The sequence below is a fragment of the Schistocerca serialis genome, chromosome 1, assembly GCF_023864345.2.
Source record: "Schistocerca serialis cubense isolate TAMUIC-IGC-003099 chromosome 1, iqSchSeri2.2, whole genome shotgun sequence".
Lineage (NCBI taxonomy): Eukaryota > Metazoa > Arthropoda > Insecta > Orthoptera > Acrididae > Schistocerca > Schistocerca serialis.
This window is the reverse complement of record NC_064638.1, coordinates 65,888,963-65,914,309: the sequence shown is the minus strand read 5'-3', so window position 1 is coordinate 65,914,309 and position 25,347 is coordinate 65,888,963. Positions and strand designations below refer to the sequence as shown.

Here is a 25,347-nt window from a genome sequence, read left to right as displayed (position 1 = left end):
TGAAAAATCAAGAGGGCACCGTGATTTCAAACACTGAGTCACAATCGTCATTGCAGCGACAGCAAGGCAAAACTTTAAAAAGTGCCGTGACCAGGATTCGAACCTGGGTTATTGCGGCCACAACGCAATGTCCTAACCACTAGACGATCACGGCCACAGAAGCACCGCCGAGAGCAGTTCTCGCGAATGCAAGTGGCTATGCACAGCAAAGCTCAGCCCACTGTGTCTCGCCACAGCTGTGTCAGACGTGGTCTCCATTATATGTATACTGGCAAACGAAACGTGTCTGCGCTGTTAGGACCCTAAGGAGTGTGGTTAGCTGCATTAAACCCCTGTGGCAATGTCTTGTAGTCCTCCAACTCTGTTGACCACAGGTATGTGCCTCGATAAGAGGTGGACAGATGTCGCATCGCTCTCGCCGTCACTTGTGACCGCCAAACGTACTTAACGTCATTTTGTGCAAGCGTCAGCGGAGCGTCAGTCGAGCTAAGTCGCATAAGAGGAGCAGTAAAATGCGTATTTCCGGTACCGGGAATCGAACCCGGGCCTCCTGGGTGAGAGCCAGGTATCCTAGCCACTAGACCACACCGGATAACGACACAAATGCTCCTCCAGCGAACACAGCAAGCTGTACACAATCCACTTGACGACAACGGCAAAAATTAGCGTTTCCACTGCATAGAACGTCATGCTCGAGACACATTTCGTGGAGTCGAGCGCCAGCAATCGTGACACCAAACTGCGCCTGTGAATCCTGTCGTTGCACCACGCACTGTGCTGCTACGACAATTTAAGAAAGAGACGCTCACGGCTTGCTGCGCTGTTTCCTTCGCGGGTAATCAGTGCTCCTGCTTAGAAAACATTGGCAGCGGTGGGATTCGAACCCACGCCTCCGAAGAGACTGGTGCCTGAAACCAGCGCCTTAGACCGCTCGGCCACGCTACCTACGCGCCACGGCGGTCACAGGAGCTGCGTTCTTACCCACGAGACCACACCGCAATGGCACAAAAACGAGAAGTAAAAACTGGCAGCGGTGGGATTCGAACCCACGCCTCCGAAGAGACTGGTGCCTTAAACCAGCGCCTTAGACCGCTCGGCCACGCTACCTGTGTCAGTGCTTTTCGCTTTTGTAGAAACAGTGCACGACACAGCTTCCTGTTCTGCTGCGACTGGCTGCTCATCCGTTCCACCTCAAACAACTGCCCTTTTCGAATAGAGATTAACTACACAGGCGGCTGCCCGCGCTCTGGTGCGGCTGCATTGCGTGTTGATAATGAACTGGTAGTGCCACCTGCAGCCTGCGGAACATGAGTGAAAAATCAAGAGGGCACCGTGATTTCAAACACTGAGTCACAATCGTCATTGCAGCGACAGCAAGGCAAAACTTTAAAAAGTGCCGTGACCAGGATTCGAACCTGGGTTATTGCGGCCACAACGCAATGTCCTAACCACTAGACGATCACGGCCACAGAAGCACCGCCGAGAGCAGTTCTCGCGAATGCAAGTGGCTATGCACAGCAAAGCTCAGCCCACTGTGTCTCGCCACAGCTGTGTCAGACGTGGTCTCCATTATATGTATACTGGCAAACGAAACGTGTCTGCGCTGTTAGGACCCTAAGGAGTGTGGTTAGCTGCATTAAACCCCTGTGGCAATGTCTTGTAGTCCTCCAACTCTGTTGACCACAGGTATGTGCCTCGATAAGAGGTGGACAGATGTCGCATCGCTCTCGCCGTCACTTGTGACCGCCAATCGTACTTAACGTCATTTTGTGCAAGCGTCAGCGGAGCGTCAGTCGAGCTAAGTCGCATAAGAGGAGCAGTAAAATGCGTATTTCCGGTACCGGGAATCGAACCCGGGCCTCCTGGGTGAGAGCCAGGTATCCTAGCCACTAGACCACACCGGATAACGACACAAATGCTCCTCCAGCGAACACAGCAAGCTGTACACAATCCACTTGACGACAACGGCAAAAATTAGCGTTTCCACTGCATAGAACGTCATGCTCGAGACACATTTCGTGGAGTCGAGCGCCAGCAATCGTGACACCAAACTGCGCCTGTGAATCCTGTCGTTGCACCACGCACTGTGCTGCTACGACAATTTAAGAAAGAGACGCTCACGGCTTGCTGCGCTGTTTCCTTCGCGGGTAATCAGTGCTCCTGCTTAGAAAACATTGGCAGCGGTGGGATTCGAACCCACGCCTCCGAAGAGACTGGTGCCTGAAACCAGCGCCTTAGAACGCTCGGCCACGCTACCTACGCGCCACGGCGGTCACAGGAGCTGCGTTCTTACCCACGAGACCACACCGCAATGGCACAAAAACGAGAAGTAAAAACTGGCAGCGGTGGGATTCGAACCCACGCCTCCGAAGAGACTGGTGCCTGAAACCAGCGCCTTAGACCGCTCGGCCACGCTACCTACGCGCCACGGCGGTCAGAGGAGCTGCGTTCTTACCCACGAGACCACACCGCAATGGCACAAAAACGAGAAGTAAAAATTGGCAGCGGTGGGATTCGAACCCACGCCTCGGAAGAGACTGGTGCCTTAAACCAGCGCCTTAGACCGCTCGGCCACGCTACCTGTGTCAGCGCTTTTCGCTTTTGTAGAAACAGTGCACGACACAGCTTCCTGTTCTGCTGCGACTGGCTGCTCATCCGTTCCACCTCAAACAACTGCCCTTTTCGAATAGAGATTAACTACACAGGCGGCTGCCCGCGCTCTGGTGCGGCTGCATTGCGTGTTGATAATGAACTGGTAGTGCCACCTGCAGCCTGCGGAACATGAGTGAAAAATCAAGAGGGCACCGTGATTTCAAACACTGAGTCACAATCGTCATTACAGCGACAGCAAGGCAAAACTTTAAAAAGTGCCGTGACCAGGATTCGAACCTGGGTTATTGCGGCCACAACGCAATGTCCTAACCACTAGACGATCACGGCCACAGAAGCACCGCCGAGAGCAGTTCTCGCGAATGCAAGTGGCTATGCACAGCAAAGCTCAGCCCACTGTGTCTCGCCACAGCTGTGTCAGACGTGGTCTCCATTATATGTATACTGGCAAGCGAAACGTTTCTGCGCTGTTAGGACACTAAGCAGTGTGGTTAGCTGCATTAAACCCCTGTGGCAATGTCTTGTAGTCCTCCAACTCTGTTGACCACAGGTATGTGCCTCGATAAGAGGTGGACAGATGTCGCATCGCTCTCGCCGTCACTTGTGACCGCGAATCGTACTTAACGTCATTTTGTGCAAGCGTCAGCGGAGCGTCAGTCGAGCTAAGTCGGGACAAGTCGCATAAGAGGAGCAGTAAAATGCGTATTTCCGGTACCGGGAATCGAACCCGGGCCTCCTGGGTGAGAGCCAGGTATCCTAGCCACTAGACCACACCGGATAACGACACAAGTGCTCCTCCAGCGAACACAGCAAGCTGTACACAATCCACTTGACGACAACGGCAAAAATTAGCGTTTCCACTGCATAGAACGTCATGCTCGAGACACATTTCGTGGAGACGAGCGCCAGCAATCGTGACACCAAACTGCGCGTGTGAATCCTGTCGTTGCACCACGCACTGTGCTGCTACGACAATTTAAGAAAGAGACGCTCACGGCTTGCTGCGCTGTTTCCTTCGCGGGTAATCAGTGCTCCTGCTTAGAAAACATTGGCAGCGGTGGGATTCGAACCCACGCCTCCGAAGAGACTGGTGCCTGAAACCAGCGCCTTAGACCGCTCGGCCACGCTACCTACGCGCCACGGCGGTCACAGGAGCTGCGTTCTTACCCACGAGACCACACCGCAATGGCACAAAAACGAGAAGTAAAAACTGGCAGCGGTGGGATTCGAACCCACGCCTCCGAAGAGACTGGTGCCTTAAACCAGCGCCTTAGACCGCTCGGCCACGCTACCTGTGTCAGTGCTTTTCGCTTTTGTAGAAACAGTGCACGACACAGCTTCCTGTTCTGCTGCGACTGGCTGCTCATCCGTTCCACCTCAAACAACTGCCCTTTTCGAATAGAGATTAACTACACAGGCGGCTGCCCGCGCTCTGGTGCGGCTGCATTGCGTGTTGATAATGAACTGGTAGTGCCACCTGCAGCCTGCGGAACATGAGTGAAAAATCAAGAGGGCACCGTGATTTCAAACACTGAGTCACAATCGTCATTGCAGCGACAGCAAGGCAAAACTTTAAAAAGTGCCGTGACCAGGATTCGAACCTGGGTTATTGCGGCCACAACGCAATGTCCTAACCACTAGACGATCACGGCCACAGAAGCACCGCCGAGAGCAGTTCTCGCGAATGCAAGTGGCTATGCACAGCAAAGCTCAGCCCACTGTGTCTCGCCACAGCTGTGTCAGACGTGGTCTCCATTATATGTATACTGGCAAACGAAACGTGTCTGCGCTGTTAGGACCCTAAGGAGTGTGGTTAGCTGCATTAAACCCCTGTGGCAATGTCTTGTAGTCCTCCAACTCTGTTGACCACAGGTATGTGCCTCGATAAGAGGTGGACAGATGTCGCATCGCTCTCGCCGTCACTTGTGACCGCCAATCGTACTTAACGTCATTTTGTGCAAGCGTCAGCGGAGCGTCAGTCGAGCTAAGTCGCATAAGAGGAGCAGTAAAATGCGTATTTCCGGTACCGGGAATCGAACCCGGGCCTCCTGGGTGAGAGCCAGGTATCCTAGCCACTAGACCACACCGGATAACGACACAAATGCTCCTCCAGCGAACACAGCAAGCTGTACACAATCCACTTGACGACAACGGCAAAAATTAGCGTTTCCACTGCATAGAACGTCATGCTCGAGACACATTTCGTGGAGTCGAGCGCCAGCAATCGTGACACCAAACTGCGCCTGTGAATCCTGTCGTTGCACCACGCACTGTGCTGCTACGACAATTTAAGAAAGAGACGCTCACGGCTTGCTGCGCTGTTTCCTTCGCGGGTAATCAGTGCTCCTGCTTAGAAAACATTGGCAGCGGTGGGATTCGAACCCACGCCTCCGAAGAGACTGGTGCCTGAAACCAGCGCCTTAGACCGCTCGGCCACGCTACCTACGCGCCACGGCGGTCACAGGAGCTGCGTTCTTACCCACGAGACCACACCGCAATGGCACAAAAACGAGAAGTAAAAACTGGCAGCGGTGGGATTCGAACCCACGCCTCCGAAGAGACTGGTGCCTTAAACCAGCGCCTTAGACCGCTCGGCCACGCTACCTGTGTCAGTGCTTTTCGCTTTTGTAGAAACAGTGCACGACACAGCTTCCTGTTCTGCTGCGACTGGCTGCTCATCCGTTCCACCTCAAACAACTGCCCTTTTCGAATAGAGATTAACTACACAGGCGGCTGCCCGCGCTCTGGTGCGGCTGCATTGCGTGTTGATAATGAACTGGTAGTGCCACCTGCAGCCTGCGGAACATGAGTGAAAAATCAAGAGGGCACCGTGATTTCAAACACTGAGTCACAATCGTCATTGCAGCGACAGCAAGGCAAAACTTTAAAAAGTGCCGTGACCAGGATTCGAACCTGGGTTATTGCGGCCACAACGCAATGTCCTAACCACTAGACGATCACGGCCACAGAAGCACCGCCGAGAGCAGTTCTCGCGAATGCAAGTGGCTATGCACAGCAAAGCTCAGCCCACTGTGTCTCGCCACAGCTGTGTCAGACGTGGTCTCCATTATATGTATACTGGCAAACGAAACGTGTCTGCGCTGTTAGGACCCTAAGGAGTGTGGTTAGCTGCATTAAACCCCTGTGGCAATGTCTTGTAGTCCTCCAACTCTGTTGACCACAGGTATGTGCCTCGATAAGAGGTGGACAGATGTCGCATCGCTCTCGCCGTCACTTGTGACCGCCAATCGTACTTAACGTCATTTTGTGCAAGCGTCAGCGGAGCGTCAGTCGAGCTAAGTCGCATAAGAGGAGCAGTAAAATGCGTATTTCCGGTACCGGGAATCGAACCCGGGCCTCCTGGGTGAGAGCCAGGTATCCTAGCCACTAGACCACACCGGATAACGACACAAATGCTCCTCCAGCGAACACAGCAAGCTGTACACAATCCACTTGACGACAACGGCAAAAATTAGCGTTTCCACTGCATAGAACGTCATGCTCGAGACACATTTCGTGGAGTCGAGCGCCAGCAATCGTGACACCAAACTGCGCCTGTGAATCCTGTCGTTGCACCACGCACTGTGCTGCTACGACAATTTAAGAAAGAGACGCTCACGGCTTGCTGCGCTGTTTCCTTCGCGGGTAATCAGTGCTCCTGCTTAGAAAACATTGGCAGCGGTGGGATTCGAACCCACGCCTCCGAAGAGACTGGTGCCTGAAACCAGCGCCTTAGACCGCTCGGCCACGCTACCTACGCGCCACGGCGGTCACAGGAGCTGCGTTCTTACCCACGAGACCACACCGCAATGGCACAAAAACGAGAAGTAAAAACTGGCAGCGGTGGGATTCGAACCCACGCCTCCGAAGAGACTGGTGCCTGAAACCAGCGCCTTAGACCGCTCGGCCACGCTACCTACGCGCCACGGCGGTCAGAGGAGCTGCGTTCTTACCCACGAGACCACACCGCAATGGCACAAAAACGAGAAGTAAAAATTGGCAGCGGTGGGATTCGAACCCACGCCTCGGAAGAGACTGGTGCCTTAAACCAGCGCCTTAGACCGCTCGGCCACGCTACCTGTGTCAGCGCTTTTCGCTTTTGTAGAAACAGTGCACGACACAGCTTCCTGTTCTGCTGCGACTGGCTGCTCATCCGTTCCACCTCAAACAACTGCCCTTTTCGAATAGAGATTAACTACACAGGCGGCTGCCCGCGCTCTGGTGCGGCTGCATTGCGTGTTGATAATGAACTGGTAGTGCCACCTGCAGCCTGCGGAACATGAGTGAAAAATCAAGAGGGCACCGTGATTTCAAACACTGAGTCACAATCGTCATTGCAGCGACAGCAAGGCAAAACTTTAAAAAGTGCCGTGACCAGGATTCGAACCTGGGTTATTGCGGCCACAACGCAATGTCCTAACCACTAGACGATCACGGCCACAGAAGCACCGCCGAGAGCAGTTCTCGCGAATGCAAGTGGCTATGCACAGCAAAGCTCAGCCCACTGTGTCTCGCCACAGCTGTGTCAGACGTGGTCTCCATTATATGTATACTGGCAAGCGAAACGTTTCTGCGCTGTTAGGACACTAAGCAGTGTGGTTAGCTGCATTAAACCCCTGTGGCAATGTCTTGTAGTCCTCCAACTCTGTTGACCACAGGTATGTGCCTCGATAAGAGGTGGACAGATGTCGCATCGCTCTCGCCGTCACTTGTGACCGCGAATCGTACTTAACGTCATTTTGTGCAAGCGTCAGCGGAGCGTCAGTCGAGCTAAGTCGGGACAAGTCGCATAAGAGGAGCAGTAAAATGCGTATTTCCGGTACCGGGAATCGAACCCGGGCCTCCTGGGTGAGAGCCAGGTATCCTAGCCACTAGACCACACCGGATAACGACACAAGTGCTCCTCCAGCGAACACAGCAAGCTGTACACAATCCACTTGACGACAACGGCAAAAATTAGCGTTTCCACTGCATAGAACGTCATGCTCGAGACACATTTCGTGGAGACGAGCGCCAGCAATCGTGACACCAAACTGCGCGTGTGAATCCTGTCGTTGCACCACGCACTGTGCTGCTACGACAATTTAAGAAAGAGACGCTCACGGCTTGCTGCGCTGTTTCCTTCGCGGGTAATCAGTGCTCCTGCTTAGAAAACATTGGCAGCGGTGGGATTCGAACCCACGCCTCCGAAGAGACTGGTGCCTGAAACCAGCGCCTTAGACCGCTCGGCCACGCTACCTACGCGCCACGGCGGTCACAGGAGCTGCGTTCTTACCCACGAGACCACACCGCAATGGCACAAAAACGAGAAGTAAAAACTGGCAGCGGTGGGATTCGAACCCACGCCTCCGAAGAGACTGGTGCCTTAAACCAGCGCCTTAGACCGCTCGGCCACGCTACCTGTGTCAGTGCTTTTCGCTTTTGTAGAAACAGTGCACGACACAGCTTCCTGTTCTGCTGCGACTGGCTGCTCATCCGTTCCACCTCAAACAACTGCCCTTTTCGAATAGAGATTAACTACACAGGCGGCTGCCCGCGCTCTGGTGCGGCTGCATTGCGTGTTGATAATGAACTGGTAGTGCCACCTGCAGCCTGCGGAACATGAGTGAAAAATCAAGAGGGCACCGTGATTTCAAACACTGAGTCACAATCGTCATTGCAGCGACAGCAAGGCAAAACTTTAAAAAGTGCCGTGACCAGGATTCGAACCTGGGTTATTGCGGCCACAACGCAATGTCCTAACCACTAGACGATCACGGCCACAGAAGCACCGCCGAGAGCAGTTCTCGCGAATGCAAGTGGCTATGCACAGCAAAGCTCAGCCCACTGTGTCTCGCCACAGCTGTGTCAGACGTGGTCTCCATTATATGTATACTGGCAAACGAAACGTGTCTGCGCTGTTAGGACCCTAAGGAGTGTGGTTAGCTGCATTAAACCCCTGTGGCAATGTCTTGTAGTCCTCCAACTCTGTTGACCACAGGTATGTGCCTCGATAAGAGGTGGACAGATGTCGCATCGCTCTCGCCGTCACTTGTGACCGCCAAACGTACTTAACGTCATTTTGTGCAAGCGTCAGCGGAGCGTCAGTCGAGCTAAGTCGCATAAGAGGAGCAGTAAAATGCGTATTTCCGGTACCGGGAATCGAACCCGGGCCTCCTGGGTGAGAGCCAGGTATCCTAGCCACTAGACCACACCGGATAACGACACAAATGCTCCTCCAGCGAACACAGCAAGCTGTACACAATCCACTTGACGACAACGGCAAAAATTAGCGTTTCCACTGCATAGAACGTCATGCTCGAGACACATTTCGTGGAGTCGAGCGCCAGCAATCGTGACACCAAACTGCGCCTGTGAATCCTGTCGTTGCACCACGCACTGTGCTGCTACGACAATTTAAGAAAGAGACGCTCACGGCTTGCTGCGCTGTTTCCTTCGCGGGTAATCAGTGCTCCTGCTTAGAAAACATTGGCAGCGGTGGGATTCGAACCCACGCCTCCGAAGAGACTGGTGCCTGAAACCAGCGCCTTAGACCGCTCGGCCACGCTACCTACGCGCCACGGCGGTCACAGGAGCTGCGTTCTTACCCACGAGACCACACCGCAATGGCACAAAAACGAGAAGTAAAAACTGGCAGCGGTGGGATTCGAACCCACGCCTCCGAAGAGACTGGTGCCTTAAACCAGCGCCTTAGACCGCTCGGCCACGCTACCTGTGTCAGTGCTTTTCGCTTTTGTAGAAACAGTGCACGACACAGCTTCCTGTTCTGCTGCGACTGGCTGCTCATCCGTTCCACCTCAAACAACTGCCCTTTTCGAATAGAGATTAACTACACAGGCGGCTGCCCGCGCTCTGGTGCGGCTGCATTGCGTGTTGATAATGAACTGGTAGTGCCACCTGCAGCCTGCGGAACATGAGTGAAAAATCAAGAGGGCACCGTGATTTCAAACACTGAGTCACAATCGTCATTGCAGCGACAGCAAGGCAAAACTTTAAAAAGTGCCGTGACCAGGATTCGAACCTGGGTTATTGCGGCCACAACGCAATGTCCTAACCACTAGACGATCACGGCCACAGAAGCACCGCCGAGAGCAGTTCTCGCGAATGCAAGTGGCTATGCACAGCAAAGCTCAGCCCACTGTGTCTCGCCACAGCTGTGTCAGACGTGGTCTCCATTATATGTATACTGGCAAACGAAACGTGTCTGCGCTGTTAGGACCCTAAGGAGTGTGGTTAGCTGCATTAAACCCCTGTGGCAATGTCTTGTAGTCCTCCAACTCTGTTGACCACAGGTATGTGCCTCGATAAGAGGTGGACAGATGTCGCATCGCTCTCGCCGTCACTTGTGACCGCCAATCGTACTTAACGTCATTTTGTGCAAGCGTCAGCGGAGCGTCAGTCGAGCTAAGTCGCATAAGAGGAGCAGTAAAATGCGTATTTCCGGTACCGGGAATCGAACCCGGGCCTCCTGGGTGAGAGCCAGGTATCCTAGCCACTAGACCACACCGGATAACGACACAAATGCTCCTCCAGCGAACACAGCAAGCTGTACACAATCCACTTGACGACAACGGCAAAAATTAGCGTTTCCACTGCATAGAACGTCATGCTCGAGACACATTTCGTGGAGTCGAGCGCCAGCAATCGTGACACCAAACTGCGCCTGTGAATCCTGTCGTTGCACCACGCACTGTGCTGCTACGACAATTTAAGAAAGAGACGCTCACGGCTTGCTGCGCTGTTTCCTTCGCGGGTAATCAGTGCTCCTGCTTAGAAAACATTGGCAGCGGTGGGATTCGAACCCACGCCTCCGAAGAGACTGGTGCCTGAAACCAGCGCCTTAGAACGCTCGGCCACGCTACCTACGCGCCACGGCGGTCACAGGAGCTGCGTTCTTACCCACGAGACCACACCGCAATGGCACAAAAACGAGAAGTAAAAACTGGCAGCGGTGGGATTCGAACCCACGCCTCCGAAGAGACTGGTGCCTGAAACCAGCGCCTTAGACCGCTCGGCCACGCTACCTACGCGCCACGGCGGTCAGAGGAGCTGCGTTCTTACCCACGAGACCACACCGCAATGGCACAAAAACGAGAAGTAAAAATTGGCAGCGGTGGGATTCGAACCCACGCCTCGGAAGAGACTGGTGCCTTAAACCAGCGCCTTAGACCGCTCGGCCACGCTACCTGTGTCAGCGCTTTTCGCTTTTGTAGAAACAGTGCACGACACAGCTTCCTGTTCTGCTGCGACTGGCTGCTCATCCGTTCCACCTCAAACAACTGCCCTTTTCGAATAGAGATTAACTACACAGGCGGCTGCCCGCGCTCTGGTGCGGCTGCATTGCGTGTTGATAATGAACTGGTAGTGCCACCTGCAGCCTGCGGAACATGAGTGAAAAATCAAGAGGGCACCGTGATTTCAAACACTGAGTCACAATCGTCATTACAGCGACAGCAAGGCAAAACTTTAAAAAGTGCCGTGACCAGGATTCGAACCTGGGTTATTGCGGCCACAACGCAATGTCCTAACCACTAGACGATCACGGCCACAGAAGCACCGCCGAGAGCAGTTCTCGCGAATGCAAGTGGCTATGCACAGCAAAGCTCAGCCCACTGTGTCTCGCCACAGCTGTGTCAGACGTGGTCTCCATTATATGTATACTGGCAAACGAAACGTGTCTGCGCTGTTAGGACCCTAAGGAGTGTGGTTAGCTGCATTAAACCCCTGTGGCAATGTCTTGTAGTCCTCCAACTCTGTTGACCACAGGTATGTGCCTCGATAAGAGGTGGACAGATGTCGCATCGCTCTCGCCGTCACTTGTGACCGCCAATCGTACTTAACGTCATTTTGTGCAAGCGTCAGCGGAGCGTCAGTCGAGCTAAGTCGCATAAGAGGAGCAGTAAAATGCGTATTTCCGGTACCGGGAATCGAACCCGGGCCTCCTGGGTGAGAGCCAGGTATCCTAGCCACTAGACCACACCGGATAACGACACAAATGCTCCTCCAGCGAACACAGCAAGCTGTACACAATCCACTTGACGACAACGGCAAAAATTAGCGTTTCCACTGCATAGAACGTCATGCTCGAGACACATTTCGTGGAGTCGAGCGCCAGCAATCGTGACACCAAACTGCGCCTGTGAATCCTGTCGTTGCACCACGCACTGTGCTGCTACGACAATTTAAGAAAGAGACGCTCACGGCTTGCTGCGCTGTTTCCTTCGCGGGTAATCAGTGCTCCTGCTTAGAAAACATTGGCAGCGGTGGGATTCGAACCCACGCCTCCGAAGAGACTGGTGCCTGAAACCAGCGCCTTAGAACGCTCGGCCACGCTACCTACGCGCCACGGCGGTCACAGGAGCTGCGTTCTTACCCACGAGACCACACCGCAATGGCACAAAAACGAGAAGTAAAAACTGGCAGCGGTGGGATTCGAACCCACGCCTCCGAAGAGACTGGTGCCTGAAACCAGCGCCTTAGACCGCTCGGCCACGCTACCTACGCGCCACGGCGGTCAGAGGAGCTGCGTTCTTACCCACGAGACCACACCGCAATGGCACAAAAACGAGAAGTAAAAATTGGCAGCGGTGGGATTCGAACCCACGCCTCGGAAGAGACTGGTGCCTTAAACCAGCGCCTTAGACCGCTCGGCCACGCTACCTGTGTCAGCGCTTTTCGCTTTTGTAGAAACAGTGCACGACACAGCTTCCTGTTCTGCTGCGACTGGCTGCTCATCCGTTCCACCTCAAACAACTGCCCTTTTCGAATAGAGATTAACTACACAGGCGGCTGCCCGCGCTCTGGTGCGGCTGCATTGCGTGTTGATAATGAACTGGTAGTGCCACCTGCAGCCTGCGGAACATGAGTGAAAAATCAAGAGGGCACCGTGATTTCAAACACTGAGTCACAATCGTCATTACAGCGACAGCAAGGCAAAACTTTAAAAAGTGCCGTGACCAGGATTCGAACCTGGGTTATTGCGGCCACAACGCAATGTCCTAACCACTAGACGATCACGGCCACAGAAGCACCGCCGAGAGCAGTTCTCGCGAATGCAAGTGGCTATGCACAGCAAAGCTCAGCCCACTGTGTCTCGCCACAGCTGTGTCAGACGTGGTCTCCATTATATGTATACTGGCAAGCGAAACGTTTCTGCGCTGTTAGGACACTAAGCAGTGTGGTTAGCTGCATTAAACCCCTGTGGCAATGTCTTGTAGTCCTCCAACTCTGTTGACCACAGGTATGTGCCTCGATAAGAGGTGGACAGATGTCGCATCGCTCTCGCCGTCACTTGTGACCGCGAATCGTACTTAACGTCATTTTGTGCAAGCGTCAGCGGAGCGTCAGTCGAGCTAAGTCGGGACAAGTCGCGTAAGAGGAGCAGGAAAATGGGTATTTCCGGTACCGGGAATCGAACCCGGGCCTCCTGGGTGAGAGCCAGGTATCCTAGCCACTAGACCACACCGGATAACGACACAAATGCTCCTCCAGCGAACACAGCAAGCTGTACACAATCCACTTGACGACAACGGCAAAAATTAGCGTTTCCACTGCATAGAACGTCATGCTCGAGACACATTTCGTGGAGTCGAGCACCAGCAATCGTGACACCAAACTGCGCCTGTGAATCCTGTCGTTGCACCACGCACTGTGCTGCTACGACAATTTAACAAAGAGACGCTCACGGCTTGCTGCGCTGTTTCCTTCGCGGGTAATCAGTGCTCCTGCTTAGAAAACATTGGCAGCTTTTTTTTTTTTTTTTTTTTTTTTTTTTTTTTTTTTTTTTTTTTTTTTTTTTTTTTTTTTGAACGGGCCTCCCAACTCCCCTTATAGCCCGGCCTTGCGCTCTCCATAAGTGCCGTCGTTGGCGAGCTTCTGTGGCTGTACAATTAGTTGATGTAGCTCCCCCGATGACAATGAACGTGAGTGTTCCCCCGTTGATCCAGACATTCCTGCGTAAGAGCAAGTAGTTCCTCTGGATGGTCCAATACGTGGAAACACACATGCGAAATGAAAAATGAATAAATCCCTCCAAATTAATGCAACGGAACGTATTGGTATGCAGCGAACAGCACACATAAGGGGTGGGGGGGAAAGGGAAAAGAGAAAAAAAAAAAGAAGAAATTTCCCTAGAGAAACTAGTAAAAAACAAGAACCTTAACTTCAATTTAAAGTAATTTGACCCGTGCGTCATTGAAAGCCGTACCTGGAAAGCACCACATCAACCAACTTGAAACTGAAAACGCCGATAGACCACCTCGGTCATTTCCACACAGCAGTAAAAAAAGAAATGCGGATGTAAAGACACAACGAGAGCACAGAAAAAAAGAAACAATTGGTTAGGCAAGACACAGACCGACAGGAAACTGCATAAGAGTACACAAAGTACAATGCTGCAAAAGAGGTCCGTGCCACGAAAGAAAATAATGGAAAGCAAAAAGCGTTCACCGCTGGAAGAAAAAAAGAAATAAAGAAGCAATAGAACATCGGCCACTCGATGATTAAACAAAAAAGAAAAGAAGACGGAGAACGACGAAAGCATCAAGGTACGCACGACAGTAAATTTCGTCGAGCAACATATACACAACATGACGGAGACATACAATTTAATATGTTAACATTTTCGTTACGTTACGTTCCTGTCTAGATCTGTTCACGTCATAGACGGGACAGGGAAACTATATATAAAGAATTAATCAGAATCAAGAATAATTCAAACTCGTGCTGAATACATGAGACAGAGCAGCATTCAAAAAATTGGAAAAAGTCTCGTGATAAGTTGCGCGGACGCGTTCGGTATTATGTTCAGTCCAAAGGTAAGTAAGGAAGTCCAGTTTATCAGTCAATCCGAGAGAAAACATAGAATGAATGGTGTGTCCAATAATCCAAATCGTGGCATTACGTTTGGCTACAGGGTAAGCCTTACACTGCGGCACTATGGCGTCTATCGCGGTCACATGATGCGTAGCCACTCTGTTAATCAAGCGTATCATATCACGTGCAGTGTCCCAAACAACTCTGAATTTGCGACACACAAAGCGATGTTCAAGAGTGTCCTCTTCAGCGCACATTTCACAAGCACTAGACTGGATAAGATGGATGGACTGTAATTTTGAGTTCGTCGAAATTGTACGGTTCACTAATTTGTACCACGTCGCACGTACGTCCGCCGGGACGACCTTAGATGCAATGTTTTTCCACACGGTATTCCAGTCGTACTGCGGCAGCCGTCGTTCCCATTTATTCTTCGATGGAGTCCCGCGAAGTGCTCGTATGATGTCACTGACCGTGCGTCCACGGACATCGCTGCTAACAACGTAACTACCATAAAGGTAGAAGTGGCGCACATAATTTACCGTATAAGGAACATCAGAAACAAAAACTGGAGCAGCCACCGAATGTGGTCGATATTTGGCAAACAGAACCGCCGTCACACTACGAGGCCCTTTTTCAACCACCGCAGTAGTCCTTCGAAAGAACAACGCCGCACATTTTGCGTGGAGATCAACCAGACCCAGCCCCCCCTCCGTCACGCTCAAAGTGCACGTGTCCATGGACACCTTAAAAATATTGCCTTTCCACAACAGCCAGTAGACTGCGTGTTTGATGGCACGTTCAAGTGTTTTCGGCAGTGGCAGAATCTGGGCCAAGTACCACGCTTTGGCAAGTACACAGGTATTTATGAGGAATACTTTTTCGCCAAGCGCCAGATTCCTGACAGCGTGGATTTTCGCCAGTGCACGAATCTGATGAAGCGTCGTGCGCCAGTTTAGCGCCGCCATCCGTTGGGTGTCGTCCGTCAGGACAATGCCCAAAACTTTGTACTGCTGTTTAATACAGTACCAGTGACGGTGGACAGCACGCATGCGCGGCGTGAGGGGGAGTAGAGCCGTCTTATTAGTACTTACGACCGCCCCAGTCGCTGCCTCAAACTGTTTCAGAGCACTGTACAGCCTATCGATGTCACCCGTCTGTTCAATAAACACCCCCAAATCATCAGCATAGGCTTTACAGATTAGGTGCTCGTCACCCACTCTGATGCCCCGACATTCATGGCAAATGGAACGAAGGAGAGGGTCTAAAGCTAAGGCATACAGACCCATCGATAGAGGGCAGCCTTGACGCACAGAACGCCTTATTTGTATCGTATCACTGAGATGGCCATTAATGCTAACGCGGGACGTGGCATTGCGCAAAAAATTTTGAATCAGCCGTGTAAACTTCAGCCCGAAACCCATTCTGGTCATGACTTTCTGTAAATAAAAATGACTTATTCGATCAAATGCATTTTTAAAATCGACCAATAAAATCCCAGCAGTCCGCAACCTGGCGCTTTTGACATATCCTATACAGTCTCTATATGCCAAAATAGCATCGAAGATATTTCGATCTCTTACCGCGCACGTCTGATTTTCACTGAGGACTTTCGGCAGAACTTGCTTCATCCTAATTGCGACACACCGTGCCACAATTTTGTAATCCGAGTTTAACAAAGTTATAGGTCGGACATTGTCAATGCTCGGCACAGCTGTGGTTTTCGGAACGAGGGCAATACAGCCCTCTTCAAATTCTGCCGGTATAGCAATGCCGTTTTGAATGTCATTGGCAACTGCAAGTAGAGTATCGCTCAGAACATTAAAAAACTTGAGATAAAATTCTACCGGTATCCCATCTACACCGGGAGATTTCCCCCGCGGACTGCCGTGAACAGCCTCCCTTAATTCCTCAAGAGTAAAGGGTGCGTTAAGATGAGCCCTATCGGTGCGGCTCAAAACATTTGGCGTCTGTTGCAATAGCCACCGCATCGCGCCAGGAATCACAGCGACATCGTTGAAAAGAGACGCAAAGTGCTCAGAAATTTCCCGTTCAATTTGGCCCACGTCAGAGGTTTTTGTACCGTCACGTGTGATCCAAGTATCAATGCGTAACTTCGCGCGCCTCCTCCTCTCTCTATTTAGATGGTACACAGATAAGGCCTCCCCGTCCACGACACCTACCGGCTGACTGCGAATAACCGGGCCGTCACATTTCTGCCTCAGTTCGTGGAACAGTTTGGCCTTAAACTGCTTGAGAGTAGGAAGAAGTTCGGGCTGGGCTGTAACTCGCTGGGCGAGATCACGCAGACAACTCTGATAAAAACGCGCTGTCTCACGACGCCAATGTGCAGCTTCGCGGCTAAAATTAATTAAAAATGCCCTTATAGCCGGCTTAGCAACCTTCACCCACCACTCAAGAGTGCTGCGTGCTGCAGGCTTGGTCTGCAAGACGCTTTGCCACATGACGGTAAACTTTCGATTAAAATATACATCACTCAAAAGGCTGCAATTAAACTTCCACAACGGCTTCCGACGAGGAATACGGGGAAGAGATAAAATGAGTCGACATACATAACCACAGTGATCAGAAAAAATAACTGGATGAACTTCTGCCTCTAAAACATTAGTCACAAGCGGGGACGACACATAAATCCTGTCAAGACGACTATGGCCCGTGGGATAAAAATAGGTAAACTCCGTTGTGTGAGGGTGGAGCACACGCCACGTATCTCGCAGCCGGAGGCCATCAACTAGAGCAGAAAGTCCCGGACACCTATTGGGTCTAGGCTCCTGGTCTCTGTCGTCTATAACAGCATTAAAATCTCCCCCAACAACTAAGTTGTCCCTATTGCGGTGAAGAAAATAACAGAAGTCCTGAGAATAAAATCGATTCCTTGCAGGCGTGCTACCAGAAGGTGCATAAACATTAACAAAAACAAAACCATGAACAGTACACGCAATAGCACGACCATCCGGCAAACAGTCAATACCTTGCACGTCATGACCAGAACGGACTAAAATCACCGTGCCTGTTCCTTCCAATGACACGACGTTATCAATAACAATAAAATCTGTAAAAGTAGCAAGAAACGACAAGGCGTCACGCGTAACCTCTTGTAGAAATGCTATATGACAGTTATTGGCACGTAAAAAGGCGTGCAGGGCGGACACCTTGTACTGACTACGCATTTTGTTTACATTGACAGTAACAACATTCCACTGACGTGGATCAGACGCCATACAGAGATAAAAAAAACACAAAAGAAACAAACAGACAACAGGAAAGCCTGCATCACCAGTTAAAATGTGCGCCGCAGTATAGACAGGTTATGCACGGGTTGAAGTCCCGTCATCCGTTTCCTCCACATCCGCCGACCAATCCAGCTGGTCACGGGGAGGAGGGGGTTTGGGCACGCCCGCAAACTCCATAGACGCGTCTGCTGTAGATCCGGACACCACCGTGGGGGGGGAAGCTAAGGAAGGTGTCGACCCAGAGTCACGCACAGACGTATGAGTGCGCCGAGGGTGTGGGTCGCCAGATTTGCGTTTGACAGGCATTTGAGCAGACGGCACAGCGTCCATGGCCAAGTCAACGTCCGTTTCGCAACCCTGCGTGCTCAAAATATCTTTAAGCCGGCGAACAGCCACGTCACGCTTACTGTCGGCAGGGGTGGTTTTCTTTGCCGGCTGACTGCGAGAAATGTGTCGTTGCTGGCCGCGGCCCGACGTCGACGCCGGCCGGGACGCAACTTCAACACTCTGCGGGGTCCGCTGCGAAGCCTGCTGTGTCGGTTGGGACTGGGACGGCACGACGGCCCGACGGACCGGCGACGGGCTGCGAACCCGTCCGGAAAAGAAACCCGATTCCAATCGACCAGAAGTACTGGCACAGCGCAGACGTTGAGGGTTGCTAGTGCCGGCAGTATTCCGCTCGCGTCGCGATTTGGGGGCCTCTGGAAACGAAAAACTCTCGTGGCGGTGGCCAGTAACATGGTCGGAAGTAGCCACACTCGCGGACGCAGCACGCGTGGGGAACACAGGGGCGGGTTCTGATCCTGACAGCGTCACATCTCCCGCGACCGAGTCCGATACTGCCACAGAGTTTACTGAGGTAGCGGATTCTAATACTGATGGCGTCTCAACAGCCAGAGCAGACAATGAAGCCGTACGTAACGCAGCGTCATTGACAAGGCTAGATTCTGTGAATGGCACGCGTTCTGGAACGAGTGCTGACACTGTGTGTTGCGCGCTAACGGAAACGTCCTGCGACGCAGTCACATTTTCCGAAAGAGAACTAACAGGCACTTCCGACACAACGCTATGTATTGGCAAAGAGGGTGAGGTGTCCATTTCAGTAGCGTCCGCCGGTACGGCGGTTCCCTCAACGCGTCGCGCGTCGCGGGGGGTGGGACCAATGGCGACTGCTGCCCACGTCATCTCGTCTTGACTACTGCCACGTGGCAGCTGTACCGGCCGCCTACGCGCAGGACAGTCCTGCCGGAAATGACCAGTACTATTACAAAAAGAACACGTCTGGGGCTGACCGCTGTACGTTATAAAAGCGCGTTGGCCTTTAATATAAACAAAAGAAGGAATATGTTTCTTCACTATCATTTTTACACTACGGATACCGTTATCCACTTGAAAAAGATAAGCAGCAGACCATTTTTCCTTTGACACCGACAAAACAGTCCCATAAGGCGTCAAAGCACCCGAAATCGTTTCGTTCCTCATTTCAAACGGGAGATTGAAAACACGCACTGTCCGTATACCGAAACCAGCATTAGACAACACAACATTACTAATTCTGCCATCAAAGTGCTTAAATTGTCGCACACCGTCATTGGCCGATACAAGAGTGTCACACATTTCGGGAGTTGGCAACTTCAAAAACAAAGAGTTCAAAAAGGAATCCAATTGTAAACCAAGAACGTCACTGTCCGTTAAATTCAAATCCTCGCGAAGCCATTTATGAATTTCGAAGGCGGACGGCCGAATTACCGATCGATCAAAGGCGCACTGAATGTTATTCTGACGATCCTCGGAATCACCGTGATCCATAGTACTCACTTCACTAAAAAGTACAGCACAGATGAAAAACCGCGCCGCGAAGCAACCGCCGCCGCCGCCACGAAGCACCCGTAAACACCGCCCGACACGCCGGAGCGAGCGCGCGATGTGTTCGGGCCCACGACTCCGAAGAGACTGGTGCCTGAAACCAGCGCCTTAGACCGCTCGGCCACGCTACCTACGCGCCACGGCGGTTACAGGAGCTGCGTTCTTACCCACGAGACCACACCGCAATGGCACAAAAACGAGAAGTAAAAACTGGCAGCGGTGGGATTCGAACCCACGCTTCGGAAGAGACTGGTGCCTTAAACCAGCGCCTTAGACCGCTCGGCCACGCTACCTGTGTCAGTGCTTTTCGCTTTTGTAGAAACAGTGCACGACACAGCTTCCTGTTCTGCTGCGACTGGCTGCTCATCCGTTCCACCTCAAACAACTGCCCTTTTCGAATAGAGATTAACTACACAGGCGGCTGCCCGCGCTCTGGTGCGGCTGCATTGCGTGTTGATAATGAACTGGTAGTGCCACCTGCAGCCTGCGGAACATGAGTGAAAAATCAAGAGGGCACCGTGATTTCAAACACTGAGTCACAATCGTCATTGCAGCGACAGCAAGGCAAAACTTTAAAAAGTGCCGTGACCAGGATTCGAACCTGGGTTATTGCGGCCACAACGCAATGTCCTAACCACTAGACGATCACGGCCACAGAAGCACCGCCGAGAGCAGTTCTCGCGAATGCAAGTGGCTATGCACAGCAAAGCTCAGCCCACTGTGTCTCGCCACAGCTGTGTCAGACGTGGTCTCCATTATATGTATACTGGCAAGCGAAACGTGTCTGCGCTGTTAGGACACTAAGCAGTGTGGTTAGCTGCATTAAACCCCTGTGGCAATGTCTTGTAGTCCTCCAACTCTGTTGACCACAGGTATGTGCCTCGATAAGAGGTGGACAGATGTCGCATCGCTCTCGCCGTCACTTGTGACCGCGAATCGTACTTAACGTCATTTTGTGCAAGCGTCAGCGGAGCGTCAGTCAAACTAAGTCGGGACAAGTCGCATAAGAGGAGCAGTAAAATGCGCATTTCCGGTACCGGGAATCGAACCCGGGCCTCCTGGGTGAGAGCCAGGTATCCTAGCCACTAGCCCACACCGGATAACGACACAAATGCTCCTTCAGCGAACACAGCAAGCTGTACACAATCCACTTGACGACAACGGCAAAAATTAGCGTTTCCACTGCATAGAACGTCATGCTCGAGACACATTTCGTGTAGTCGAGCGCCAGCAATCGTGACACCAAACTGCGCCTGTGAATCCTGTCGTTGCACCACGCACTGTGCTGCTACGACAATTTAAGAGACGCTAACGGCTTGCTGCGCTGTTTCCTTCGCGGGTAATCAGTGCTCCTGCTTAGAAAACATTGGCAGCGGTGGGATTCGAACCCACGCCTCCGAAGAGACTGGTGCCTGAAACCAGCGCCTTAGACCGCTCGGCCACGCTACCTACGCGCCACGGCGGTCACAGGAGCTGCGTTCTTACCCACGAGACCACACCGCAATGGCACAAAAACGAGAAGTATAAATTGGCAGCGGTGGGATTCGAACCCACGCCTCGGAAGAGACTGGTGCCTTAAACCAGCGCCTTAGACCGCTCGGCCACGCTACCTGTGTCAGTGCTTTTCGCTTTTGTAGAAACAGTGCACGACACAGCTTCCTGTTCTGCTGCGACTGGCTGCTCATCCGTTCCACCTCAAACAACTGCCCTTTTCGAATAGAGATTAACTACACAGGCGGCTGCCCGCGCTCTGGTGCGGCTGCATTGCGTGTTGATAATGAACTGGTAGTGCCACCTGCAGCCTGCGGAACATGAGTGAAAAATCAAGAGGGCACCGTGATTTCAAACACTGAGTCACAATCGTCATTGCAGCGACAGCAAGGCAAAACTTTAAAAAGTGCCGTGACCAGGATTCGAACCTGGGTTATTGCGGCCACAACGCAATGTCCTAACCACTAGACGATCACGGCCACAGAAGCACCGCCGAGAGCAGTTCTCGCGAATGCAAGTGGCTATGCACAGCAAAGCTCAGCCCACTGTGTCTCGCCACAGCTGTGTCAGACGTGGTCTCCATTATATGTATACTGGCAAGCGAAACGTGTCTGCGCTGTTAGGACACTAAGCAGTGTGGTTAGCTGCATTAAACCCCTGTGGCAATGTCTTGTAGTCCTCCAACTCTGTTGACCACAGGTATGTGCCTCGATAAGAGGTGGACAGATGTCGCATCGCTCTCGCCGTCACTTGTGACCGCGAATCGTACTTAACGTCATTTTGTGCAAGCGTCAGCGGAGCGTCAGTCAAACTAAGTCGGGACAAGTCGCATAAGAGGAGCAGTAAAATGCGCATTTCCGGTACCGGGAATCGAACCCGGGCCTCCTGGGTGAGAGCCAGGTATCCTAGCCACTAGCCCACACCGGATAACGACACAAATGCTCCTTCAGCGAACACAGCAAGCTGTACACAATCCACTTGACGACAACGGCAAAAATTAGCGTTTCCACTGCATAGAACGTCATGCTCGAGACACATTTCGTGGAGTCGAGCGCCAGCAATCGTGACACCAAACTGCGCCTGTGAATCCTGTCGTTGCACCACGCACTGTGCTGCTACGACAATTTAAGAGACGCTAACGGCTTGCTGCGCTGTTTCCTTCGCGGGTAATCAGTGCTCCTGCTTAGAAAACATTGGCAGCGGTGGGATTCGAACCCACGCCTCCAAAGAGACTGGTGCCTGAAACCAGCGCCTTAGACCGCTCGGCCACGCTACCTACGCGCCACGGCGGTTACAGGAGCTGCGTTCTTACCCACGAGACCACACCGCAATGGCACAAAAACGAGAAGTAAAAACTGGCAGCGGTGGGATTCGAACCCACGCTTCGGAAGAGACTGGTGCCTTAAACCAGCGCCTTAGACCGCTCGGCCACGCTACCTGTGTCAGTGCTTTTCGCTTTTGTAGAAACAGTGCACGACACAGCTTCCTGTTCTGCTGCGACTGGCTGCTCATCCGTTCCACCTCAAACAACTGCCCTTTTCGAATAGAGATTAACTACACAGGCGGCTGCCCGCGCTCTGGTGCGGCTGCATTGCGTGTTGATAATGAACTGGTAGTGCCACCTGCAGCCTGCGGAACATGAGTGAAAAATCAAGAGGGCACCGTGATTTCAAACACTGAGTCACAATCGTCATTGCAGCGACAGCAAGGCAAAACTTTAAAAAGTGCCGTGACCAGGATTCGAACCTGGGTTATTGCGGCCACAACGCAATGTCCTAACCACTAGACGATCACGGCCACAGAAGCACCGCCGAGAGCAGTTCTCGCGAATGCAAGTGGCTATGCACAGCAAAGCTCAGCCCACTGTGTCTCGCCACAGCTGTGTCAGACGTGGTCTCCATTATATGTATACTGGCAAGCGAAACGTGTCTGCGCTGTTAGGACACTAAGCAGTGTGGTTAGCTGCATTAAACCCCTGTGGCAATGTCTTGTAGTCCTCCAACTCTGTTGACCACAGGTATGTGCCTCGATAAGAGGTGGACAGATGTCGCATCGCTCTCGCCGTCACTTGTGACCGCGAATCGTACTTAACGTCATTTTGTGCAAGCGTCAGCGGAGCGTCAGTCAAACTAAGTCGGGACAAGTCGCATAAGAGGAGCAGTAAAATGCGCATTTCCGGTACCGGGAATCGAACCCGGGCCTCCTGGGTGAGAGCCAGGTATCCTAGCCACTAGCCCACACCGGATAACGACACAAATGCTCCTTCAGCGAACACAGCAAGCTGTACACAATCCACTTGACGACAACGGCAAAAATTAGCGTTTCCACTGCATAGAACGTCATGCTCGAGACACATTTCGTGGAGTCGAGCGCCAGCAATCGTGACACCAAACTGCGCCTGTGAATCCTGTCGTTGCACCACGCACTGTGCTGCTACGACAATTTAAGAGACGCTAACGGCTTGCTGCGCTGTTTCCTTCGCGGGTAATCAGTGCTCCTGCTTAGAAAACATTGGCAGCGGTGGGATTCGAACCCACGCCTCCGAAGAGACTGGTGCCTGAAACCAGCGCCTTAGACCGCTCGGCCACGCTACCTACGCGCCACGGCGGTCACAGGAGCTGCGTTCTTACCCACGAGACCACACCGCAATGGCACAAAAACGAGAAGTATAAATTGGCAGCGGTGGGATTCGAACCCACGCCTCGGAAGAGACTGGTGCCTTAAACCAGCGCCTTAGACCGCTCGGCCACGCTACCTGTGTCAGTGCTTTTCGCTTTTGTAGAAACAGTGCACGACACAGCTTCCTGTTCTGCTGCGACTGGCTGCTCATCCGTTCCACCTCAAACAACTGCCCTTTTCGAATAGAGATTAACTACACAGGCGGCTGCCCGCGCTCTGGTGCGGCTGCATTGCGTGTTGATAATGAACTGGTAGTGCCACCTGCAGCCTGCGGAACATGAGTGAAAAATCAAGAGGGCACCGTGATTTCAAACACTGAGTCACAATCGTCATTGCAGCGACAGCAAGGCAAAACTTTAAAAAGTGCCGTGACCAGGATTCGAACCTGGGTTATTGCGGCCACAACGCAATGTCCTAACCACTAGACGATCACGGCCACAGAAGCACCGCCGAGAGCAGTTCTCGCGAATGCAAGTGGCTATGCACAGCAAAGCTCAGCCCACTGTGTCTCGCCACAGCTGTGTCAGACGTGGTCTCCATTATATGTATACTGGCAAGCGAAACGTTTCTGCGCTGTTAGGACACTAAGCAGTGTGGTTAGCTGCATTAAACCCCTGTGGCAATGTCTTGTAGTCCTCCAACTCTGTTGACCACAGGTATGTGCCTCGATAAGAGGTGGACAGATGTCGCATCGCTCTCGCCGTCACTTGTGACCGCGAATCGTACTTAACGTCATTTTGTGCAAGCGTCAGCGGAGCGTCAGTCAAACTAAGTCGGGACAAGTCGCATAAGAGGAGCAGTAAAATGCGCATTTCCGGTACCGGGAATCGAACCCGGGCCTCCTGGGTGAGAGCCAGGTATCCTAGCCACTAGCCCACACCGGATAACGACACAAATGCTCCTTCAGCGAACACAGCAAGCTGTACACAATCCACTTGACGACAACGGCAAAAATTAGCGTTTCCACTGCATAGAACGTCATGCTCGAGACACATTTCGTGGAGTCGAGCGCCAGCAATCGTGACACCAAACTGCGCCTGTGAATCCTGTCGTTGCACCACGCACTGTGCTGCTACGACAATTTAAGAGACGCTAACGGCTTGCTGCGCTGTTTCCTTCGCGGGTAATCAGTGCTCCTGCTTAGAAAACATTGGCAGCGGTGGGATTCGAACCCACGCCTCCAAAGAGACTGGTGCCTGAAACCAGCGCCTTAGACCGCTCGGCCACGCTACCTACGCGCCACGGCGGTTACAGGAGCTGCGTTCTTACCCACGAGACCACACCGCAATGGCACAAAAACGAGAAGTAAAAACTGGCAGCGGTGGGATTCGAACCCACGCTTCGGAAGAGACTGGTGCCTTAAACCAGCGCCTTAGACCGCTCGGCCACGCTACCTGTGTCAGTGCTTTTCGCTTTTGTAGAAACAGTGCACGACACAGCTTCCTGTTCTGCTGCGACTGGCTGCTCATCCGTTCCACCTCAAACAACTGCCCTTTTCGAATAGAGATTAACTACACAGGCGGCTGCCCGCGCTCTGGTGCGGCTGCATTGCGTGTTGATAATGAACTGGTAGTGCCACCTGCAGCCTGCGGAACATGAGTGAAAAATCAAGAGGGCACCGTGATTTCAAACA

General features: G+C 52.4%; 59 non-coding genes across 59 annotated transcripts; all 59 read right to left on the bottom strand.

Annotated features, from left to right (window-relative positions):
• Positions 1-82: 82 nt before the first annotated feature.
• Positions 83-154, bottom strand: Trnah-gug (transfer RNA histidin (anticodon GUG)). Its single transcript has one exon. It is a non-coding gene; the product is annotated as a tRNA-His (tRNA).
• Positions 155-520: 366 nt separating this feature from the next.
• On the bottom strand, positions 521-592 carry Trnae-cuc (transfer RNA glutamic acid (anticodon CUC)). The gene has a single exon. It is a non-coding gene; the product is annotated as a tRNA-Glu (tRNA).
• A 271-nt stretch (positions 593-863) lies between these two features.
• On the bottom strand, positions 864-945 carry Trnal-cag (transfer RNA leucine (anticodon CAG)). Its single transcript has one exon. It is a non-coding gene; the product is annotated as a tRNA-Leu (tRNA).
• An 80-nt stretch (positions 946-1,025) lies between these two features.
• Trnal-aag (transfer RNA leucine (anticodon AAG)) lies at positions 1,026-1,107 on the bottom strand. Its single transcript has one exon. It is a non-coding gene; the product is annotated as a tRNA-Leu (tRNA).
• Positions 1,108-1,394: 287 nt separating this feature from the next.
• On the bottom strand, positions 1,395-1,466 carry Trnah-gug (transfer RNA histidin (anticodon GUG)). Its single transcript has one exon. It is a non-coding gene; the product is annotated as a tRNA-His (tRNA).
• A 366-nt stretch (positions 1,467-1,832) lies between these two features.
• Positions 1,833-1,904, bottom strand: Trnae-cuc (transfer RNA glutamic acid (anticodon CUC)). Its single transcript has one exon. It is a non-coding gene; the product is annotated as a tRNA-Glu (tRNA).
• A 271-nt stretch (positions 1,905-2,175) lies between these two features.
• Positions 2,176-2,257, bottom strand: Trnal-cag (transfer RNA leucine (anticodon CAG)). The gene has a single exon. It is a non-coding gene; the product is annotated as a tRNA-Leu (tRNA).
• Positions 2,258-2,337: 80 nt separating this feature from the next.
• On the bottom strand, positions 2,338-2,419 carry Trnal-cag (transfer RNA leucine (anticodon CAG)). The gene has a single exon. It is a non-coding gene; the product is annotated as a tRNA-Leu (tRNA).
• Positions 2,420-2,499: 80 nt separating this feature from the next.
• Trnal-aag (transfer RNA leucine (anticodon AAG)) lies at positions 2,500-2,581 on the bottom strand. Its single transcript has one exon. It is a non-coding gene; the product is annotated as a tRNA-Leu (tRNA).
• Positions 2,582-2,868: 287 nt separating this feature from the next.
• Trnah-gug (transfer RNA histidin (anticodon GUG)) lies at positions 2,869-2,940 on the bottom strand. Its single transcript has one exon. It is a non-coding gene; the product is annotated as a tRNA-His (tRNA).
• A 376-nt stretch (positions 2,941-3,316) lies between these two features.
• On the bottom strand, positions 3,317-3,388 carry Trnae-cuc (transfer RNA glutamic acid (anticodon CUC)). Its single transcript has one exon. It is a non-coding gene; the product is annotated as a tRNA-Glu (tRNA).
• Positions 3,389-3,659: 271 nt separating this feature from the next.
• On the bottom strand, positions 3,660-3,741 carry Trnal-cag (transfer RNA leucine (anticodon CAG)). The gene has a single exon. It is a non-coding gene; the product is annotated as a tRNA-Leu (tRNA).
• An 80-nt stretch (positions 3,742-3,821) lies between these two features.
• Trnal-aag (transfer RNA leucine (anticodon AAG)) lies at positions 3,822-3,903 on the bottom strand. Its single transcript has one exon. It is a non-coding gene; the product is annotated as a tRNA-Leu (tRNA).
• Positions 3,904-4,190: 287 nt separating this feature from the next.
• Positions 4,191-4,262, bottom strand: Trnah-gug (transfer RNA histidin (anticodon GUG)). The gene has a single exon. It is a non-coding gene; the product is annotated as a tRNA-His (tRNA).
• A 366-nt stretch (positions 4,263-4,628) lies between these two features.
• Trnae-cuc (transfer RNA glutamic acid (anticodon CUC)) lies at positions 4,629-4,700 on the bottom strand. Its single transcript has one exon. It is a non-coding gene; the product is annotated as a tRNA-Glu (tRNA).
• A 271-nt stretch (positions 4,701-4,971) lies between these two features.
• Positions 4,972-5,053, bottom strand: Trnal-cag (transfer RNA leucine (anticodon CAG)). Its single transcript has one exon. It is a non-coding gene; the product is annotated as a tRNA-Leu (tRNA).
• An 80-nt stretch (positions 5,054-5,133) lies between these two features.
• Positions 5,134-5,215, bottom strand: Trnal-aag (transfer RNA leucine (anticodon AAG)). Its single transcript has one exon. It is a non-coding gene; the product is annotated as a tRNA-Leu (tRNA).
• Positions 5,216-5,502: 287 nt separating this feature from the next.
• On the bottom strand, positions 5,503-5,574 carry Trnah-gug (transfer RNA histidin (anticodon GUG)). The gene has a single exon. It is a non-coding gene; the product is annotated as a tRNA-His (tRNA).
• Positions 5,575-5,940: 366 nt separating this feature from the next.
• Positions 5,941-6,012, bottom strand: Trnae-cuc (transfer RNA glutamic acid (anticodon CUC)). Its single transcript has one exon. It is a non-coding gene; the product is annotated as a tRNA-Glu (tRNA).
• A 271-nt stretch (positions 6,013-6,283) lies between these two features.
• Trnal-cag (transfer RNA leucine (anticodon CAG)) lies at positions 6,284-6,365 on the bottom strand. The gene has a single exon. It is a non-coding gene; the product is annotated as a tRNA-Leu (tRNA).
• An 80-nt stretch (positions 6,366-6,445) lies between these two features.
• Trnal-cag (transfer RNA leucine (anticodon CAG)) lies at positions 6,446-6,527 on the bottom strand. The gene has a single exon. It is a non-coding gene; the product is annotated as a tRNA-Leu (tRNA).
• An 80-nt stretch (positions 6,528-6,607) lies between these two features.
• Trnal-aag (transfer RNA leucine (anticodon AAG)) lies at positions 6,608-6,689 on the bottom strand. Its single transcript has one exon. It is a non-coding gene; the product is annotated as a tRNA-Leu (tRNA).
• Positions 6,690-6,976: 287 nt separating this feature from the next.
• On the bottom strand, positions 6,977-7,048 carry Trnah-gug (transfer RNA histidin (anticodon GUG)). Its single transcript has one exon. It is a non-coding gene; the product is annotated as a tRNA-His (tRNA).
• A 376-nt stretch (positions 7,049-7,424) lies between these two features.
• Trnae-cuc (transfer RNA glutamic acid (anticodon CUC)) lies at positions 7,425-7,496 on the bottom strand. Its single transcript has one exon. It is a non-coding gene; the product is annotated as a tRNA-Glu (tRNA).
• Positions 7,497-7,767: 271 nt separating this feature from the next.
• On the bottom strand, positions 7,768-7,849 carry Trnal-cag (transfer RNA leucine (anticodon CAG)). Its single transcript has one exon. It is a non-coding gene; the product is annotated as a tRNA-Leu (tRNA).
• Positions 7,850-7,929: 80 nt separating this feature from the next.
• On the bottom strand, positions 7,930-8,011 carry Trnal-aag (transfer RNA leucine (anticodon AAG)). Its single transcript has one exon. It is a non-coding gene; the product is annotated as a tRNA-Leu (tRNA).
• Positions 8,012-8,298: 287 nt separating this feature from the next.
• On the bottom strand, positions 8,299-8,370 carry Trnah-gug (transfer RNA histidin (anticodon GUG)). The gene has a single exon. It is a non-coding gene; the product is annotated as a tRNA-His (tRNA).
• Positions 8,371-8,736: 366 nt separating this feature from the next.
• On the bottom strand, positions 8,737-8,808 carry Trnae-cuc (transfer RNA glutamic acid (anticodon CUC)). Its single transcript has one exon. It is a non-coding gene; the product is annotated as a tRNA-Glu (tRNA).
• Positions 8,809-9,079: 271 nt separating this feature from the next.
• On the bottom strand, positions 9,080-9,161 carry Trnal-cag (transfer RNA leucine (anticodon CAG)). The gene has a single exon. It is a non-coding gene; the product is annotated as a tRNA-Leu (tRNA).
• Positions 9,162-9,241: 80 nt separating this feature from the next.
• Trnal-aag (transfer RNA leucine (anticodon AAG)) lies at positions 9,242-9,323 on the bottom strand. Its single transcript has one exon. It is a non-coding gene; the product is annotated as a tRNA-Leu (tRNA).
• A 287-nt stretch (positions 9,324-9,610) lies between these two features.
• Positions 9,611-9,682, bottom strand: Trnah-gug (transfer RNA histidin (anticodon GUG)). The gene has a single exon. It is a non-coding gene; the product is annotated as a tRNA-His (tRNA).
• Positions 9,683-10,048: 366 nt separating this feature from the next.
• Positions 10,049-10,120, bottom strand: Trnae-cuc (transfer RNA glutamic acid (anticodon CUC)). Its single transcript has one exon. It is a non-coding gene; the product is annotated as a tRNA-Glu (tRNA).
• Positions 10,121-10,391: 271 nt separating this feature from the next.
• On the bottom strand, positions 10,392-10,473 carry Trnal-cag (transfer RNA leucine (anticodon CAG)). The gene has a single exon. It is a non-coding gene; the product is annotated as a tRNA-Leu (tRNA).
• An 80-nt stretch (positions 10,474-10,553) lies between these two features.
• Positions 10,554-10,635, bottom strand: Trnal-cag (transfer RNA leucine (anticodon CAG)). Its single transcript has one exon. It is a non-coding gene; the product is annotated as a tRNA-Leu (tRNA).
• An 80-nt stretch (positions 10,636-10,715) lies between these two features.
• Positions 10,716-10,797, bottom strand: Trnal-aag (transfer RNA leucine (anticodon AAG)). The gene has a single exon. It is a non-coding gene; the product is annotated as a tRNA-Leu (tRNA).
• Positions 10,798-11,084: 287 nt separating this feature from the next.
• Positions 11,085-11,156, bottom strand: Trnah-gug (transfer RNA histidin (anticodon GUG)). The gene has a single exon. It is a non-coding gene; the product is annotated as a tRNA-His (tRNA).
• A 366-nt stretch (positions 11,157-11,522) lies between these two features.
• Positions 11,523-11,594, bottom strand: Trnae-cuc (transfer RNA glutamic acid (anticodon CUC)). Its single transcript has one exon. It is a non-coding gene; the product is annotated as a tRNA-Glu (tRNA).
• Positions 11,595-11,865: 271 nt separating this feature from the next.
• Trnal-cag (transfer RNA leucine (anticodon CAG)) lies at positions 11,866-11,947 on the bottom strand. Its single transcript has one exon. It is a non-coding gene; the product is annotated as a tRNA-Leu (tRNA).
• An 80-nt stretch (positions 11,948-12,027) lies between these two features.
• On the bottom strand, positions 12,028-12,109 carry Trnal-cag (transfer RNA leucine (anticodon CAG)). Its single transcript has one exon. It is a non-coding gene; the product is annotated as a tRNA-Leu (tRNA).
• Positions 12,110-12,189: 80 nt separating this feature from the next.
• Positions 12,190-12,271, bottom strand: Trnal-aag (transfer RNA leucine (anticodon AAG)). Its single transcript has one exon. It is a non-coding gene; the product is annotated as a tRNA-Leu (tRNA).
• A 287-nt stretch (positions 12,272-12,558) lies between these two features.
• Positions 12,559-12,630, bottom strand: Trnah-gug (transfer RNA histidin (anticodon GUG)). The gene has a single exon. It is a non-coding gene; the product is annotated as a tRNA-His (tRNA).
• A 376-nt stretch (positions 12,631-13,006) lies between these two features.
• On the bottom strand, positions 13,007-13,078 carry Trnae-cuc (transfer RNA glutamic acid (anticodon CUC)). The gene has a single exon. It is a non-coding gene; the product is annotated as a tRNA-Glu (tRNA).
• Positions 13,079-19,755: 6,677 nt separating this feature from the next.
• Positions 19,756-19,837, bottom strand: Trnal-aag (transfer RNA leucine (anticodon AAG)). Its single transcript has one exon. It is a non-coding gene; the product is annotated as a tRNA-Leu (tRNA).
• A 287-nt stretch (positions 19,838-20,124) lies between these two features.
• Positions 20,125-20,196, bottom strand: Trnah-gug (transfer RNA histidin (anticodon GUG)). Its single transcript has one exon. It is a non-coding gene; the product is annotated as a tRNA-His (tRNA).
• A 376-nt stretch (positions 20,197-20,572) lies between these two features.
• Positions 20,573-20,644, bottom strand: Trnae-cuc (transfer RNA glutamic acid (anticodon CUC)). Its single transcript has one exon. It is a non-coding gene; the product is annotated as a tRNA-Glu (tRNA).
• A 267-nt stretch (positions 20,645-20,911) lies between these two features.
• On the bottom strand, positions 20,912-20,993 carry Trnal-cag (transfer RNA leucine (anticodon CAG)). The gene has a single exon. It is a non-coding gene; the product is annotated as a tRNA-Leu (tRNA).
• Positions 20,994-21,073: 80 nt separating this feature from the next.
• On the bottom strand, positions 21,074-21,155 carry Trnal-aag (transfer RNA leucine (anticodon AAG)). Its single transcript has one exon. It is a non-coding gene; the product is annotated as a tRNA-Leu (tRNA).
• Positions 21,156-21,442: 287 nt separating this feature from the next.
• Trnah-gug (transfer RNA histidin (anticodon GUG)) lies at positions 21,443-21,514 on the bottom strand. Its single transcript has one exon. It is a non-coding gene; the product is annotated as a tRNA-His (tRNA).
• Positions 21,515-21,890: 376 nt separating this feature from the next.
• Positions 21,891-21,962, bottom strand: Trnae-cuc (transfer RNA glutamic acid (anticodon CUC)). Its single transcript has one exon. It is a non-coding gene; the product is annotated as a tRNA-Glu (tRNA).
• Positions 21,963-22,229: 267 nt separating this feature from the next.
• Positions 22,230-22,311, bottom strand: Trnal-cag (transfer RNA leucine (anticodon CAG)). Its single transcript has one exon. It is a non-coding gene; the product is annotated as a tRNA-Leu (tRNA).
• An 80-nt stretch (positions 22,312-22,391) lies between these two features.
• Trnal-aag (transfer RNA leucine (anticodon AAG)) lies at positions 22,392-22,473 on the bottom strand. Its single transcript has one exon. It is a non-coding gene; the product is annotated as a tRNA-Leu (tRNA).
• A 287-nt stretch (positions 22,474-22,760) lies between these two features.
• Positions 22,761-22,832, bottom strand: Trnah-gug (transfer RNA histidin (anticodon GUG)). Its single transcript has one exon. It is a non-coding gene; the product is annotated as a tRNA-His (tRNA).
• A 376-nt stretch (positions 22,833-23,208) lies between these two features.
• On the bottom strand, positions 23,209-23,280 carry Trnae-cuc (transfer RNA glutamic acid (anticodon CUC)). Its single transcript has one exon. It is a non-coding gene; the product is annotated as a tRNA-Glu (tRNA).
• Positions 23,281-23,547: 267 nt separating this feature from the next.
• Positions 23,548-23,629, bottom strand: Trnal-cag (transfer RNA leucine (anticodon CAG)). The gene has a single exon. It is a non-coding gene; the product is annotated as a tRNA-Leu (tRNA).
• An 80-nt stretch (positions 23,630-23,709) lies between these two features.
• Trnal-aag (transfer RNA leucine (anticodon AAG)) lies at positions 23,710-23,791 on the bottom strand. Its single transcript has one exon. It is a non-coding gene; the product is annotated as a tRNA-Leu (tRNA).
• A 287-nt stretch (positions 23,792-24,078) lies between these two features.
• Positions 24,079-24,150, bottom strand: Trnah-gug (transfer RNA histidin (anticodon GUG)). The gene has a single exon. It is a non-coding gene; the product is annotated as a tRNA-His (tRNA).
• A 376-nt stretch (positions 24,151-24,526) lies between these two features.
• Trnae-cuc (transfer RNA glutamic acid (anticodon CUC)) lies at positions 24,527-24,598 on the bottom strand. The gene has a single exon. It is a non-coding gene; the product is annotated as a tRNA-Glu (tRNA).
• Positions 24,599-24,865: 267 nt separating this feature from the next.
• On the bottom strand, positions 24,866-24,947 carry Trnal-cag (transfer RNA leucine (anticodon CAG)). Its single transcript has one exon. It is a non-coding gene; the product is annotated as a tRNA-Leu (tRNA).
• Positions 24,948-25,027: 80 nt separating this feature from the next.
• Trnal-aag (transfer RNA leucine (anticodon AAG)) lies at positions 25,028-25,109 on the bottom strand. Its single transcript has one exon. It is a non-coding gene; the product is annotated as a tRNA-Leu (tRNA).
• Positions 25,110-25,347: the final 238 nt, after the last annotated feature.